Source organism: Bos taurus, chromosome 3 (genome assembly GCF_002263795.3).
Source record: "Bos taurus isolate L1 Dominette 01449 registration number 42190680 breed Hereford chromosome 3, ARS-UCD2.0, whole genome shotgun sequence".
In the NCBI taxonomy this organism is placed as follows: Eukaryota; Metazoa; Chordata; class Mammalia; order Artiodactyla; family Bovidae; genus Bos; species Bos taurus.
Genome location: NC_037330.1, coordinates 10,607,974 through 10,623,637, shown reverse-complemented (window position 1 = coordinate 10,623,637; position 15,664 = coordinate 10,607,974). Strand labels below are relative to the sequence as shown.

The 15,664-nt window shown below is 41.3% G+C and overlaps 1 long non-coding RNA gene across 2 annotated transcripts in view; it reads right to left on the bottom strand.

The window, feature by feature from the left end:
• Window positions 1-15,664, bottom strand: part of LOC101903951 (uncharacterized) — a 101,925-nt gene that overhangs the window by 21,465 nt on the left and 64,796 nt on the right. For both annotated transcript variants that reach the window (XR_001495611.3, XR_009493836.1), the window contains exons 2-4: window positions 5,633-5,759; window positions 4,275-4,397; window positions 3,090-4,116 (exon numbers count right to left, since the gene is read on the bottom strand). This is a non-coding gene — a long non-coding RNA (uncharacterized lncRNA). The remainder of the gene's footprint in view (window positions 1-3,089; window positions 4,117-4,274; window positions 4,398-5,632; window positions 5,760-15,664) is intronic.

The following is a 15,664-nucleotide window of genomic DNA, read 5'->3' as shown; positions in this document are numbered from 1 at the left end:
ATGTCCAAGGGACTCTCAAGAATCTTCTCCAGCACCACATTTCAAAAGCATCAAAGTGATGTCTGCTTTTTCATATGCTGTTTTGGTTTGTCATAGATTTTCTCCCAAGGAGCAAGCATCTTTTAATTTCACACAGATTATATTGTATGCAACACATGCTATATTTTATATAGACTATGTATAAATCATATATAACCTTGTGCTCTTATTGATATTTCCAACTTAGATTAGATATTGTAGGGTTTTCTCCATTACCTTCTTTGTTACTATATTTTGTCTTTTCTCAGACACTGAAAAACTGTGATCCTAATATCATCAACAGTTTTGTTGATTTGCTTTTTTTTTTTTTTTGGCCATAGCATGCAGCTTGTGGGATTTTAGTTCTCCAACCAGGGATGGGATCAAACCAGGCTCTCATCAGTGAAAGCACACAGTCCTAACTACCAGACTGCCAGGGAATTCCCTGCTTATTTGCTTTATTCTATGACACACATATGATAATTTCAAAATTACAACATCAACAATAAAAACACTGAGTGAAATTTAGGATTCCCTTGAGTTCTTTTTGTCCTCAGAAAACCTGTCACCAAAAGATGGACTCTGTGAGCCAGAGTCCTGTGTGCAAAAGACATTTGAAATATTTCCTTTTGGTGTATAGTTATATGTGATCTATTAGACATGCAATTTGGTTAACTGGTTACAGGTTTTAGTTGAGCAGACAGGATACCTGTGACTTGTCTTGCACAAGGATCCTGGAGCATCTTGATCTGCTGCCTCTCTCCTTCTTTCTGATCACCTGCATCATTATCACAGCTATTGGCCAGTCTTTTAATCCTGAACTAAACTGTCCTCTCCTGCCATGAAGCTAGCATTGAAAAACATTAGGTATTTAGTGCGTATATCCTGTGCTTAGTTGCTTAAGTCATGTCCAACTCTTTGTGACCCCATGGACTGTAGCCCACCAGGCTCCTCTGTCCATTGGGATTCTCCACACAACAATACTGGAGTGGGTTGCCATACCCTCCTCCATATTTAGTACCCATACACCAATGTAATGTCTCTGGTTTTTAATATGCTGTCTAGATTGGTCATAACTTTCTTTCCAAGGAGTCAGCGTCTTTTAATTTCATGGCTGCAGTCACCATCTGCAGTGATTTTGGAGCCCAGAAAAATAAAGTCAGCCACTGTGGTCATGTATGGATGTGAGAGGTGGACTGTGAAGAAAGCTGAGCACTGAAGAATTGATGTTTTTGAACTGTGGCATTGAATAAGATTCTTGAGAGTCCCTTGGATTGCAAGGAGATCCAACCAGTCCATCCTAAAGGAGATCAGTCCTGGGTGTTCATTGGAAGGACTGATGTCGAAGCTGAAACTCGAATACTTTGGCCACCTGATGCCAAGAGCTGACTCATTTGAAAAGACCCTGATGCTGGGAAAGATTGAGGGCAGGAGGAGAAGGGGACGACAGAGGATGAGATGGTTGGATGGCATCACCGACTCGATGGACATGGGTTTGGGTAGACTCCAGGAGTTGGTGATGGACAGGGAGGCCTGTTGTGCTGTGGTTCATGGGGTCACAAAGAGTCAACACAACTGAGCAACTGAACTGATACTTATACTGATACACCAATGTAAAAGAAAACCCTTCATTGTTAGAACTCTTGAGCCAGATCTGAAAGACAGGGCTGCCATGGGTAGGATTGCCAGGGAAGAGGACATGACCACAGGGACGACAGAGAGAATCAGTGGGGAAAAGATGAAGGGAGAAAGCAACAGGTCAAGACAGAAGGTGTACCCTGGAGCCAGAGAGCCACAACTACTGAGCCCACATGCTGCAACTGCTGAAGCACGTGTGCCTAGAACCTGTGCTTCACAGCAAGAGAAGCCACCACAATGAAAAGCCTGCACACCACAACTAGAGAAAGCGTGCACACAACAAAGACCCAGCATGATCAAAAAAAGAAAAAAAGAAGATTGGAATGAGCTCCAACTTGAGAGGAAAAGGACACCAGTGTTGTGAGGATCCTCCAAATAAGGCTGAAAAAACCTGAGTCAGGACTTTCATGTCTGCAGGAAGAATTAGCTGCCTTCCAGTCCAACAAAAGCTCAAATCGGAGGAAATGCACTTAACCCACAACAGAAAACAATAGCAAAAACTGATGTTTATTTAGGAGACACTGTTCTGATGATTTACGCCTCTTGGTACATTTAATCCCTCTGACAACCAGTGGTAGGTCATATGATTATCCTCATTTTACTAATGAGGGAAATGAGGCAAAGAGAGGTTTCTGTAACTCACTTAGAGTCACAGAGATAGTGAGTGGCAGAGTCAGGATTCAAACAACAGAGCCTGGTCCAAACTCCAGCACATCATAAGAATCTCTTCCTCCAAAGCCAGGTGTTTGGCTCTTGGAAAGTTAAGGGATTATTCAAGGCCAGTGAGATTCTATACTGGCTGTATGAACTGGTGATAGAAACTATAAAGTGAGCCCTGCAATCATGGTTTCATTCCAGTTAAGCCACTTAATCCCTAAGTGACTATGGAGTAAGTTTCTTGTTTAGAAACCACAGTTATACCCAACATCATGACTAAAATAACAGGTTAGGACAACTGTTTTAAGTATAGATTGTACTTGGTCAAATTGCAAGTGTACCTGTGAGCACAAGCTGTATAAGTGGGAAAATTATGAGATCTCAGACATGAGTTTGGTGTGATTTTGTAGCCTCCTTTTTTGTCTGTTTCCTAGGTTTCGTTTACTTGCTCTGCATGTGTAACTTTATCCTCCTTCAACACATGGGCTCTCAGTTTCTTTTATATCCAAGTATTTGAACTTGGGTTCCAGGCTCACAACATGGTTTCAGGTTTTAAACAACTCTCTGATCTCCCTATGCTGGCTTTATAAACCCAATAATGACCACAGGGTGCTCCACTGATGACTCTTAAATCTCAAGTGCACTCTGCCACATGAGAAGTTAAGAAATAAAAATGAAACAAATCCCATGGATGTAAAGTGGTGAGAAACTACCCTTCCTCTAGACTCCCAATTTAAAGTCATGCCATTGAAACTTATGGTCTTTACTGTGTATACCTTTTTTATATCCAACACAAGAGTGTAAGGTAATAGCCTGCAAACATCTGTTCTTGGCTCCCATCCAACATCTGGGCTATCACCATGCATTTGAGTCAGGCAGAGAAAAAAAAAAACAAACAAACGAGTGAATGAATGCATGCAAGAATGAAATAACCACTGTTTTGTTCTTGCTCTTTGCTGATGTCATTATTCATCTGAAGATGATGGCAGTGAGAGGGTATCAGGAAAGAAGGCCTGGGGTCTCCAAACGAAGGAAATAGGCTGCAAGCATCAGACATTTTTTATTTCTCCCTTAAGCAGCAGGAGGAAATGAACTACAAGTGTCAGATTTTTTCCTTCTCTATACAGAATTAAAAGGAGGTTTCTTTTAAAATTCTGTGTTGCCATGATGACACCTGGTTCCACCTGAACTTAACTTTTCTCAAACCTTGAGCTAACCAATACATTTTTCTTATGGAAATGTTTTCCTTAAGCTATGTTAATGAACTATGTAGTTACCCTAAACTCTGTCTTTCTTCAAGTCGGTTCCGCTTAAGACTCAGAACCGATAAGGGCTCAACAAACCAGTATGTTTTACTCATACATTGTTCTCCTACTCTGTTTCTTAATGAAACTATATATTTACTTGGAAACCTGCCTTTCTTCAAGATTCATGTCAATTGTTTTATGGCCCGGGATGATTCATCTTGTGCCAATGTTATCTCCAAATGCATGTTATGGGTGAGGGGCCTGGTGCCACTCTGAGTTTTGAGACATTTCCTTTCTCTAATTAGCAGCTTGCTGATAGGTATATGACATACTGCCAAAGGCTAGCAGGGGGACACTCTTCCTGCCCCCTTCTGGTGTCTATGTCAGAAGCTTTGTCTATCTCTTTTATACTTTAATAAAACTTTATCACACAAAAGCTCTGAGTGATCAAGCCTTGTCACTGGCCCTGGATTGAATTCCTCTCCTCTGGAGGCCAAGAATCCCAGTATCTTTCACGGCTCAGCAACAACCTTTCAGCAGGAAGGGTAGAAAGGACCTAGGGAAGAAAGGGAAAGGGCTAAATATCAAGAGAAAAGACTACCTGATCACAATTTGTAGAGAACAGAATAGTCTGGGAAGGTTTGCTATATCAACAGCTGTATTAATCCAGGTAATACCAGAAAACCCAAAAGTCCCAGTGGATTATTTGCTTACATTCCAGTATGACGTAGGTGTTCCTGATAGGGCAGCTCTCCTTCAAGCAGTGACTCAGATGCCCAGTTTCTTTCCATTTTTAATGATAGTTCCCTCCTCAAGACTTGATTTCCAGTATTATCACTGGCATCAGTTTTCAGTAAGCAGACAAGAAGAAAAGGGAGTGGAGAAATCATTTGCTTCTTAACTAGCTCAGCCTGTACGTGACACACATCACACCCATACAACCTGCCATTGGCACCCAGCCCCACCTAGATACAAGGCAGTTTGGAAAGTCTCCTGGAAGACTCCTAGAATACAGGTTACAAGATATAAGGCTCCTGGAAGGGAAGCATGCATTCTTTGTGGGACATTAGCTATCTATGCCATAAGAACTCCAGGAGGGTTAGTCAGGATCCTGTATTGAGAATATTTGCTTAGGGGAAAAGATGGCACTGGGAAAGAATTCAAAGGAAAAAAAAATCACAGGCTGCCATCTCTCAAAACCCCTAGATATGGGCAAAACAAACTATCCTGAGTCAAAATTGTGAAGACAATTACAAAAGACCACTCCTCTCTTCATTAATGCCTTGCCCACCTCTGATGTTCAGACAGGCATTCATTCAGTACTTTTGTGGTGACCCAAAGCTCTTCAGCAATTCTGCTCCATTCTCTCAAGACATTGCTAGGATGGCCAGCTAATCAAGTGCTAAGAGGTACACAATTGAATTAAATTTCATCTTTAATGTAATTGTATTTTTAAATATTTCTTATTTTCATAACCTAAGGTCGCAAAGAGTCGGACACGACTGAGCGACTGAACTGAACTGAACTGAAGGACCTTAGAAACTTTGGACCTCATAAAATGATTTAATCACACTATTACAGTTCAATTTAGGCAAAACTTGACAGGCAGCTAGTCTTTTGGAAGCCCCTAATCATAATACCCAGCCTGCTCTATTAGTGAAGCCAACTCATTAATAAAATAGTAATAAATAATAATAAAATACTAAAACTAATAAAATCTCCATCATTATCATAGTTCCTAATGCTTTACAAAGCCATTTAATATGCATGTATAAATCAAAATAACAGTATGGAAAAGGAAAAACATGCCATCTCCGTTTTACTGATGAGGAAACGAGACTCAGAAAAGCTCAATCACACAGATTACACGGATTTCAAATTACTGAGCAGACTAAAAGCTAAACCCAAGACTAGTTCTGATTCCTAGTTCAGGGCTCTTCCATCATTCTGAGAAAATGAGCCTGTTTGAGATATTCAATATATTGTGCAAATATTGTGATGTTCAATACTTCTTGGGTATTAAAAGGTCTCAGCCTTTCAAATTATCTCCCAGCAGAAATTGGCCTGTTTACCTGTTTTTCAACCTAGTCATACAGTTGAGATGCATTTTCTTATTTTCTCTTTGACATGTATCACCTCTCCATTAATATTCTGATTGTCCTCTTTGTCCATCTTGAGTTTCCACCCATGGTCAATTATCTGTGAGAAAACATGTTTGTACTTTGGTTAAAATGCCATGATTGACATTATTACTTACTTCTCAATCCACAGAAAATGTTCCACAGTATTGCATTCTTCCCAGTCACCCTTGCCAACCTACATCCCGGGGAAGTAATGCACTCTTTCCCTCCTTTTTATTTTTCAGTCACGAAAGCTGATTGAACAAGCACTAAACTAACAGTGTTGGGTGGTGCCAGGAAAGCAAGTGGAGACCTGTGACCTGACCCATACGGTTAAAAGAGGACCGAAGTGATAAGCCAGGGTTCCCTGGCAGCTCAGTGGAAAGAATCTGCCTGAAATGCAGGAGATGCAGGGTATTCAGGTTCAATCCCTGGGTTGAGAAGATCCCTTGGAGGAGGAAATGGCAACCCACCCAATATCCTTGCCTGGAGAATCCCATGGACAGAGGAGCCTGGTGAGCCACAGACCATAGGGTCACAAACAGTCAGACGAGACTGAAGTGACTGAGCACACATGCCTGTAGTGATAAGCCACAAATGGGAGTAAATTTCTCCTCATATCCCCATGCAAATCCAGTCTGCTATACAGCAGGACTTGTGTGTATTTGACAGTAACTATGTTTCGGAGAAGGTGATGGCACCCCACTCCAGTACTCTTGCCTGGAAAATCCCATGGATGGAGGAGCCTGGTGGGCTGCAGTCCATGGGGTCGTGAAGAGTCAGACACAACTGAGCAACTTCACTTTCACTTTTCACTTTCATGCATTGGAGAAGGAAATGGCAACCCATGCCAATGTTCTTGCCTGGAGAATCCCAGGGATAGGGGAGCCTGGTGGGCTGCCGCCTATGGGGTCGCACAGAGTCAGATACGACTGAAGCGACTTAGCAGCATGTTTAGGAGGGGCTTCCCTGGTGGCTCAGCAGTAAAGAATCCACCCGCAACATAGGAGATGTAGGAGACTCAGGTTTGATCCCTGGGTTGAGAAAATCCTCTGTAGAAGGACATGGCAACCGACCCCAATATTCTTGCCTGGAGAATCCCATGAACAGAGGAGCCTGGGAGGCTACCGTCCATGGGGTCACAAAGAGTCAGATACAACTGAAGTGACTGAGCATGCATACATGCATGGACATGCTTAGGAGAAAATCTGCCCCACTTATACCATTTTCCCAGACTCTCTACTTTGTTCAAGATACTCCATTAAATCCTCATCCCTTATCTTTGCCTCTTTTCCACATCCCTAATTCCTTTAAATAATTGCCTCACAATCTCTGTTCTTCCTTATCTTTACTCTCCTTTGTCCGTTTTGTTCTCCAGATTATTTTCTAATTAGTTGTGCTTGAGCCTGATATTTCTGCTCAATGCTTCCTCTCAAAATATACCATATTAAGTCTCTAGAAGATTTTTCTCTAATATCCAGCTGCTCTAAAATTGCAGATGAGCTTATAGGACTGCAGTTAGCAAACTACAGGCCAAATCCAGCCTGTGATCCATTTTTGTAAGGCTACCAAACTAAGAATGGTTTTTATACATTTAAAGATTGTAAATCCACACAGAGCTTCATATTCCACAGAGACAGAAGGGAATCACAAAACTTAAAATAGTTATTATCTGACCTACAGAAAAAGTTTGGCAGCTACTGTTCTAGACTATGAAAAACTTCTAGTCTCTCACTCATTGCTATTCTCAGTAATCTTGATGATTTTTTGAGATTGTCTACCCAGTTTTCAAGTAGAGGACACAGGATTACTGGGCAACCAACTGCAAAAAGGAACCAGAACCTGAGGTCCCTGATATTGTTATTCATGTCCATGACCATTATTAGAAGAGTTTAGAATTTCTTTTTATCTCAATTAATTTTGGGGGGGTATTTGGGGTTTCCCAGATGATGCAGTGGTAAAGAATCTACCTGCCAATGCAGGGGACCCAAGAGATTCAGGTTCAATCCCTGGGTTGGGAAAATCTCCTGGAGTAGGAAGTGGAAATCCATTCTAGTATTCCTGCCTGGAAAATTTCATGGACAGAGGAGCCTAGCAGGCTACAGTCCATGGGGCTGCAAAGAGCTGAACACAACTAAACACACACACACAGACACGCACATATGCACACACGCTGGGGTCATAGAGAACAACTCCTCGATCGTGGTCTTCACATTCCCAGTGGATGAGGGCTACCCTCGAGAACCAACATCTTTCTCTCCAACCAGGGGAGTCAGGGAGAAACGGGTGAGGTGGACCAGCACACAAAACAGCAAGTTGGCTGTCCCGGAGGAGAAAGGCCTGAATCAGTTAGCCTCCTAGGTGGTAGGGGCTGGGTCTCCCCGAGCCACACCAAGATAGAGGCTGATTTGACTCTTTCCCACATTTGAATTACACCTCCTGCCTCTGCTTCTGATCCCCTGTTAGCAGGGTGAGGTGTCACTAGAGAAGTAATGAACCTGGGAGGCTGCAATAGCAGTTTTCCCTGGGTACTGATGGGCGTACCCGTCGTGCTGCCAAGCCTGACTGCTTTCCTGAGACAGATACCAGCGCTAAGGTGTGTGTGAGTTTGTAACAGCAGATCTGAAGAAGACCTCCACTAAAAACTCACTTTTATGAGGGGAAACATGCTCTTGGTTGGCAAAATAGGATGAAATCAAAATAACAGACAAACAACACACTGGAACAAGTTTTATAGTCAAGACCTACCTAACTGTAGGTACACACCAGCTGTAGAACAAGCTAAACTCACATGTTTAGCCACAGGCTGTGAGAGTAGATTTAGAAGACACTTGTAAAAATAGTAGCAACAAGATCAGTAGTAAGATAGAGGGAGAAAGATCTTTTGTCGGCTCAGAATATTGCTCTCACTAGAATGTGAAATGTCCATAGGGTGATTTTCATTTTTTAATAAATGTTCATTAAACCTATGTGAACTGCTAATTTTCAATCTAAAGCTCAGACAGGAGAAGACACTTGTTCAGGACCATATGGTTATAAAGGACAAGACACAGAAGAGAAGAACAGGGAGAGAACAGGGAGGAAAAACACAGATGCAGTTAAACAGGTGTGACTTCAGCTTTCTAGTCTACCACTTAGAAGAGACCTAATTTGGGGTGAGTTACTCACCTCCCTGAGCCTCAGTTTTCTCATCTCTAAAGTTGGAACAATATCTAATTTTCAGGGATTTTGAGAGGACTCAAGTTCATTTTTCTAATGTGATTAGTTAATGGCTGATCCCCTAGAAGGGAAAAGGATGCAGAGAGGAAGCTGTGTGGGTACCAGGTACTCTTACTCCAGGAAACACAGGGCAAAGTGACCTTAGTGTCAGGGTACCAGAATTTCAGGCAGGATGATACTTGCATTTCCATATCCTTTGGGGATGAAAGGTTAGAAAAACTTGCAGTTCTCACTAACGCATCCAACAGTGACCATGGAAATTCCTAGCTGCAAAAAGCATTTCAACTCTGGGGCCAAAATTTCCAACAAAAATGTTTGCACAGCAACCCCCACCCCTTCACTGTGTGTTGGACATTCCAGATCCTCAAATACGTGTGCAGGGCAATGCCCCCTTCTTTTCCTGCCTCGAACTTTGAATCTCCTGTTTTCTGACATTCTCAGCCTCCTAGGAGACCCCTAACCACATCCATGTGTTAAAAGATAATCCTGTCTGAGAATGAAGGTTAGGGAAGAAAAAAATGAAACAAAGGAACATGTACCACCAACATTTCACCCGCCTGAGTGTCTACCCATTTCCTGCACTGGGGCTATCTCTACAGAGAGGACCAACTAATAACGTTGCCTCCAGGTTTGCAAAATCTCTGTTATTATTCATATTTGGATATAATCCTTATTGTCTTTGTTGAAAAGACAACATAAAATTGATAAGAATCACTTTGGAAAGCAAAAAAGTATACCCTGATGAGACTGACTAGGGATATAGTCTATGACTCTGCAATCTTATTCTTAAGTATATAATCTGAAAACTCTTGCACCATGAGATATAAGAATATTCTAGCACAACTGGTTATAACAGAAAAACCTGGAAACAAATTACATGTTGTCAAAGGCAGGCTGTATTAATAAATCGCGGTATTTCCGTATCATGGAGCACTACACATCTATGGACATAAATAAACTGTTGTACCTCTAAGGACGTGGATAAATCTCAAAAAGTACAATGATGACGGAACCAAAGTAACACAAAATAGTGTGTTTCCATATAGTTTAAAAGTAAATGAAGCTAGGGGATGACAGAGGATGAGATGGTTGGATGGTGTCACTGACTCAATGGATATGAATTTGAGCAAACTTCGAGAAACAATGAAAGACAGGGGAGCCTGGTGTGCTGCAGTCTATGAGGTCACAAAAAGTTGGACACAACTTGGCGACTGAACAACAACAACATATTATTATTTAGCAATAAAGAAAACTAAGGGGGTGATTTGTTACCTCTGGAAGTAGGAGAGGGATACCATTGAGGCTTCCCTCGTAGCTCAGTCAGTAAAGTATCTGTATGCAGTGCAGGAGACCCAGGTTCAATTCTTGGGTCAGGAAGATCCCCTGGAGAAGGAATGGCAACCCACTTCAATATTCTTGCCTGGAGAATCCCATGGACAGAGGAGCTTGGCAGACTAGTCTATGGGGTCATCAAAGTCGGAAACGACTGAGCAAGTAATCTCTCACCATTGAGGAGGTTCGCCCAAGCGTCTTCAGAGGAACTGGCAATGTTCTCTTTTTAAGTTGGCTAGTTGGAACTTGAGTGCTTATTTTATGATTGTAATTATGCATCTTAAACTGTTCATATATTCTATATACATCCTTGGCTATGAATAATTTATTTCACAATAAAAAATTAATGTAACCCAAATGTGCATGGGCTATCCCTTGGGTAGCCTCTGCTGTTACTCCACACTGAGCCCAGGAAGCAGCAGTGTCAACTTTGACAAGTAGCACAAATTTTATTAAATGTTCTGTGGAAGATAGATATGAGTGTTAAGTATTATGCAGCACATGGCAAAACTTAATCTTTCCTTTTTATCATTTCCATTTTTCTTTTCTCCTGCACAAATGCTTTCTCTTTCTCATACACCTGTCTCCTCCAAAGCCTTTAAGAAGCCCCATCTAGAAACTGTGACAATCAATTCTTCCCACCACACACAGCCAGGTGTCCTGGCCAGCCTTCACCCCTGCAGCATGATTGAGGGGCAATGATTGATACGAAATTTTGAATCTCATCAAAAAACTATTAACTACCACACAAACTAATTTCAGAAAAGGAAAAGCATAGATGAAGAGGAATCTGTCCCTGCAAAAAAAAAAAAAAAGAGCTAAAAATCCAAAGAGCAGTGACCTTCCAGGTTTCTATGAAATATTGCCAATTCCAGTTGAGTATCTTGTGTGCTTAGTTGCTTCAGTTGTGTCTGACTCTTTGTGACCCTATGGACTGTAGCCCACCGGGCTCCTTGGTCCCTGGGATTTTTCTGGCAACAATACTGGAGTGGGTTGCCATACCTTCCTCCTGGGGATCTTACCAACCCAGGGATCGAACCCATGTCTTCTGCATCTCCTGCATGGTAAGCAGATTCTTTACCACTGACCCACCAGGGAGGCCCTTGTCTATCTTAAGAACTGGCAAAATTAGTTTCATGCCATGAGAAACAGAATAGGTCCAAGCACTTGTTCACTCATTACTCATGGTTTCACCTCACTCTGCAGTCTAGAAGAATAGAAGCCACTGGAGGTGAAGCCCCACATCTTACCTACGAACCCACCTATTCACTGGCCTTCATCACATCCTTCTTCCCTCTCGAAGCTCATCTTTCCCCTTTGGCACTGGGTGCCATTGTTTCTTAAATCCTAGAAGACATCAAGCCTTAACATTATATTTTCTCTTCAGAAACTCCAACTTTTCCCTCACTCCTGGATTATCTTCACTGGCAAAAAAAAACATAATCACAGTCTCTTCTTAAGAATATAACAATAATCCTTCACTGATCCACACCTCTCCATAACTCCTGGTCCATCTCTCAGAGCTCTTTTATAGACAAACTTTTTGAAAAGTTTGATTCTGGACACACACTGCCTCGATTCCTGAATTCTCACTCAAATTTGTGCTACTGAAATCTAAATTCAGCTCTCACTTCTCAATTAAACAGTTCTTGCCAAAGTACCCATGACCTCCATGTTGTAAAACGTTCAGTGGACATTTCTTAGTCATCCTACTGAACTTCTGAGCAATGGTATTTCCTCTTCCTTGAAACTCTTTTTTGCTTCCTAAAATTACTTTCTCTTTTACTGGCTGTTTCTCTCAGTTTCTTTGAATGGTTCCTCCTTTACTCAAATGCCGAATCAGGGAGGTCCAAAGAATTGATCTGAGCCCTCTTTGTTCTTCTCTCTACATTTTCTTCTCTAAATAGCCTCATCAATTTCCACAGATCTATGTAGGATCTTTATGTGGAGGCCTCTTAAATTTACAAGTGAAGTCTTTGAGCTCTTCTGAGCTTAAAACTCATATCCAACTACCTGCTTCTTTTACCTACTAGCCTTCTCTTGGAAAATTTACACATATCTCAAATGTAAATAGAACACTTATCTTCCTCTTGAGCCTGCTTTTTTATTGAAATATAGTTGACTTACATTTTTTAAAAGTTTTATTGGTATTTAGTTGCTTTACAATGTTGTGTCACTTTCTGCCACAGAGAAAAGTGATTAATTTATATGTATACAGATATCCTTCTTTTTTGGAGTTCCTTTCTATTTAGGTCACCATAGAGCACTGAATAGAGTTTCCTGTGCTATATAGTAGGTCCTCATTATTGTTGTTCTGTCACTCAGTCATGTCCAACTCTTTGTGACCTCATGGACTGCAGCACGCCAGGCTTCCCTGTCCTTCAATATCTCCTGGAGCTTGCTCAAACTCATGTCCGTTGAGTTGGTGATGCCATCCAACCATCTCGTCCTCTGTCGTCTTCATTAGTTATTTATTTTATACATAGCAGTGTATATATCGGAGAAGGCAATGGCACCCCACTCCAGTACTCTTGACTGGAAAATTCCATGGATGGAGGAGCCTGGTGGGCTGCAGTCCATGGGGTCGCTAAGAGTCAGGCAGGACTGAGTGACTTCACTTTCACTTTTCACTTTCATGCATTGGAGAAGGAAATGACAACCCACTCCAGTGTTCTTACCTGGAGAATCCCAGGGACACTGGAGCCTAGTGGGCTGCCGTCTATGGGGTCGCACAGAGTCCGACACGACTGAAGCGACTTAGCAGCAGCAGCAGCAGTGTATATATCTCAATCCCGATCTCCCAGTTCATCCCACCCCTCCCTTCCCCACCTCGGTATCCATTCATTTGTTCTTTCCATCTGTCTCTATTTCTGCTGTGCAAATAAGTTCATCTGTACATTTTTCTAGACTCCATATGTAAGCAATATTATATGATGTTTGCTTTTCCCTTTATGACTTACTTCACTCTGTATGACAGTCTCTAAGTCTATCCATGTCTCTTTAAATAGCACTATTTCATTCATCTTCATGGTTGAGTAATATTCCATTGTATATATGGACCACATCTTCTTTATCCATTCCTCTGTTGATGGACATTTAGATTGCTTCCATGTCCTGGCTGTTGTAAATAGTGTTGCAAAGAACATTGGGGTGCATATGTCATTTTTGAATTATGGTTTCCTCCCTGTATATGTGCCCAGAAGTGGGGTTCCTGGATCATATAAGAGTTCTATTTTTAGTTTTTTGCTGCTGCTGCTGCTAAGTCGCTTCAGTCGTGTCCAACTCTGTGTGACCCCTTGAGGAACCTCCAAATTGTCCTCCATAGTGACTGAACCAACCAATTTACATTCCCATCAACAGTGTAGGAGGGTTCCCTTTTCTCAACATACTCTCCAGCATTTATTGTTTGTAGATTTTTAATAATGGCCATTCTGACCAGGGTGAAGTGGTATCTCATTGTCGTTTTGATTCGCATTTCTCTAATAGTGATGTTTAGCATATTTTCATGCATTTGTTGGCCATCTGTAGGTCTTCTTTGGAGAGATGTCTATTTAAATCTTCCACTCATTTTTGACTGGAATATATATATATATATATATATATATATATATATATATATATATACACTTGCGTGAACTGTTTGTATATTTTGGAGATTAATCCCTTTTTGGTTGCTTCATTTGCAAATATTTTCTCCCATTCGGAAGTTTGTTTTTTTTTCATTTTGTTTATGGTTTCCTTTGCTATGCAAAAGCTTTTAAGTTTAATTTGGCCCCTTTTGTTTATTTTTGTTTTTATTTTCAATACTCTAGGAGGTGAATCAAAAAAGATCTTGCTGTGATTTATGTCAAAGAGTGTTCTGCCTACATGTTCCTCTAAGACTTTTATAGTGTCTGGTCTCACACTTAGGTCATTATTTCATTTTGGGTTTGTTTTTGTGCATGATGTTAGGGAATGTTCTAATTTCATTCTTTTATATGTAGCTGTCCAGTTTTTCCAACACCACTTATTGAAGAGGATGTCTTTTCAACATTGTATATTCTTGCCTCCTTTGTCATAGATTAGGTGACCAAAGGCTGATTTATAGTGTCGTGCTAATTTTTGCTATACAGCAAAGTGATTCAGTTATACATACACATATGCTCTTTTTTCATATTCTTTTCCATTATGATTTATCATCAGATATTAATATAGTTCCCTATGCTGTACAGTAGGATCTTGAGCCTGTTTCTTTCTCTTTCTTCCAAATCTTCCCAAATCAGTACACAGCAATCCATTACTTCAGTAAGAGGCATCCTTGATTCCTTTCTTTCCTTCATCATTCTTATCTAAATTATCAAAAACATGACCAATTTTTATCTTTAACATATAATCTCAAGCCTACATTCTTCTGTCTTTACTGCCCTTGCATGACTCCAAGACAGTACCATCCCCTTCACTGATGGTGCTCCTGCAGCACTTCCTCACTCGTCTCCCAAGTCCTCCCTTCCGAACTCTTAACTATGGGTAACATCTCTGAGTGATCCCACTCCTACGTCTTTCCAGGATGCCTGGCTCATTCTACTCCATCCACATTTAACTGAGCTCCTCCTCTTGCTGTTTCCTCTGCCTGAAGTATTTGCCTCCCTATTTCTCTCCTGCATCACCAACTGGGAGAGGCTTGTTACTCATTTTACCCAGAGTACCTTCACCCATCAGCCTCTGTCTGTCTCTCATTTATTCCCTTTGTGACATAGTAATTACAAATAGTGGCCACCTTATTTACTTTTCTTCTACTGCTTTCCTCTTTGTCAGTCTCTCCTACCTGAATACACACTTCACAAGTATCAGGACCTCCTATGTTTTGTTTATCTGTATGCTCCTAGTTGCTAGCCTAGTGACTGATATAAAATAGTTGCCAGACATAGCAAAGGGAGCAAGATAATGACAAATTCATCAAAAGTACACAATTAAATGACTTCAGTATAAATGAATTTATCGCCTCATGTGTCAGCCATTGTGTCAGGGAGACAGAAATAAAAGACAAGTAAATATGCCACGGGGAACGCCACGACAGACGTACACACAGGAGGTGACAGGCAGACAAAGGGAGGGCACCTGATCTAGATGAGAGTGGGTGGGAAGGGAAGCCAAGAAAAGCTACCTAAAGGGGTCTGACATTTCAGAGGTTGTTTCAAGTCATCGAGAGAGGAAATGGAGGAAGGGCATTCCAAGTGGAGTAAAGATAAAGTGTGCCAATCTGAGAGGATTCTTCTCTATCTAATTCCTCCAGCAGAAGCACGTACACTGAGGGCTGAACTTCCACTCTCTTTTCCTTAACCCCAAACTAGCCAAATGTACTATGCTTCAAAATGTCCTCTCATCCCAACCCTCTGCTTCCAGGAAGGACTGTATTTATTATTTTCAGATACACCTACTTAAAAGGAAATATTC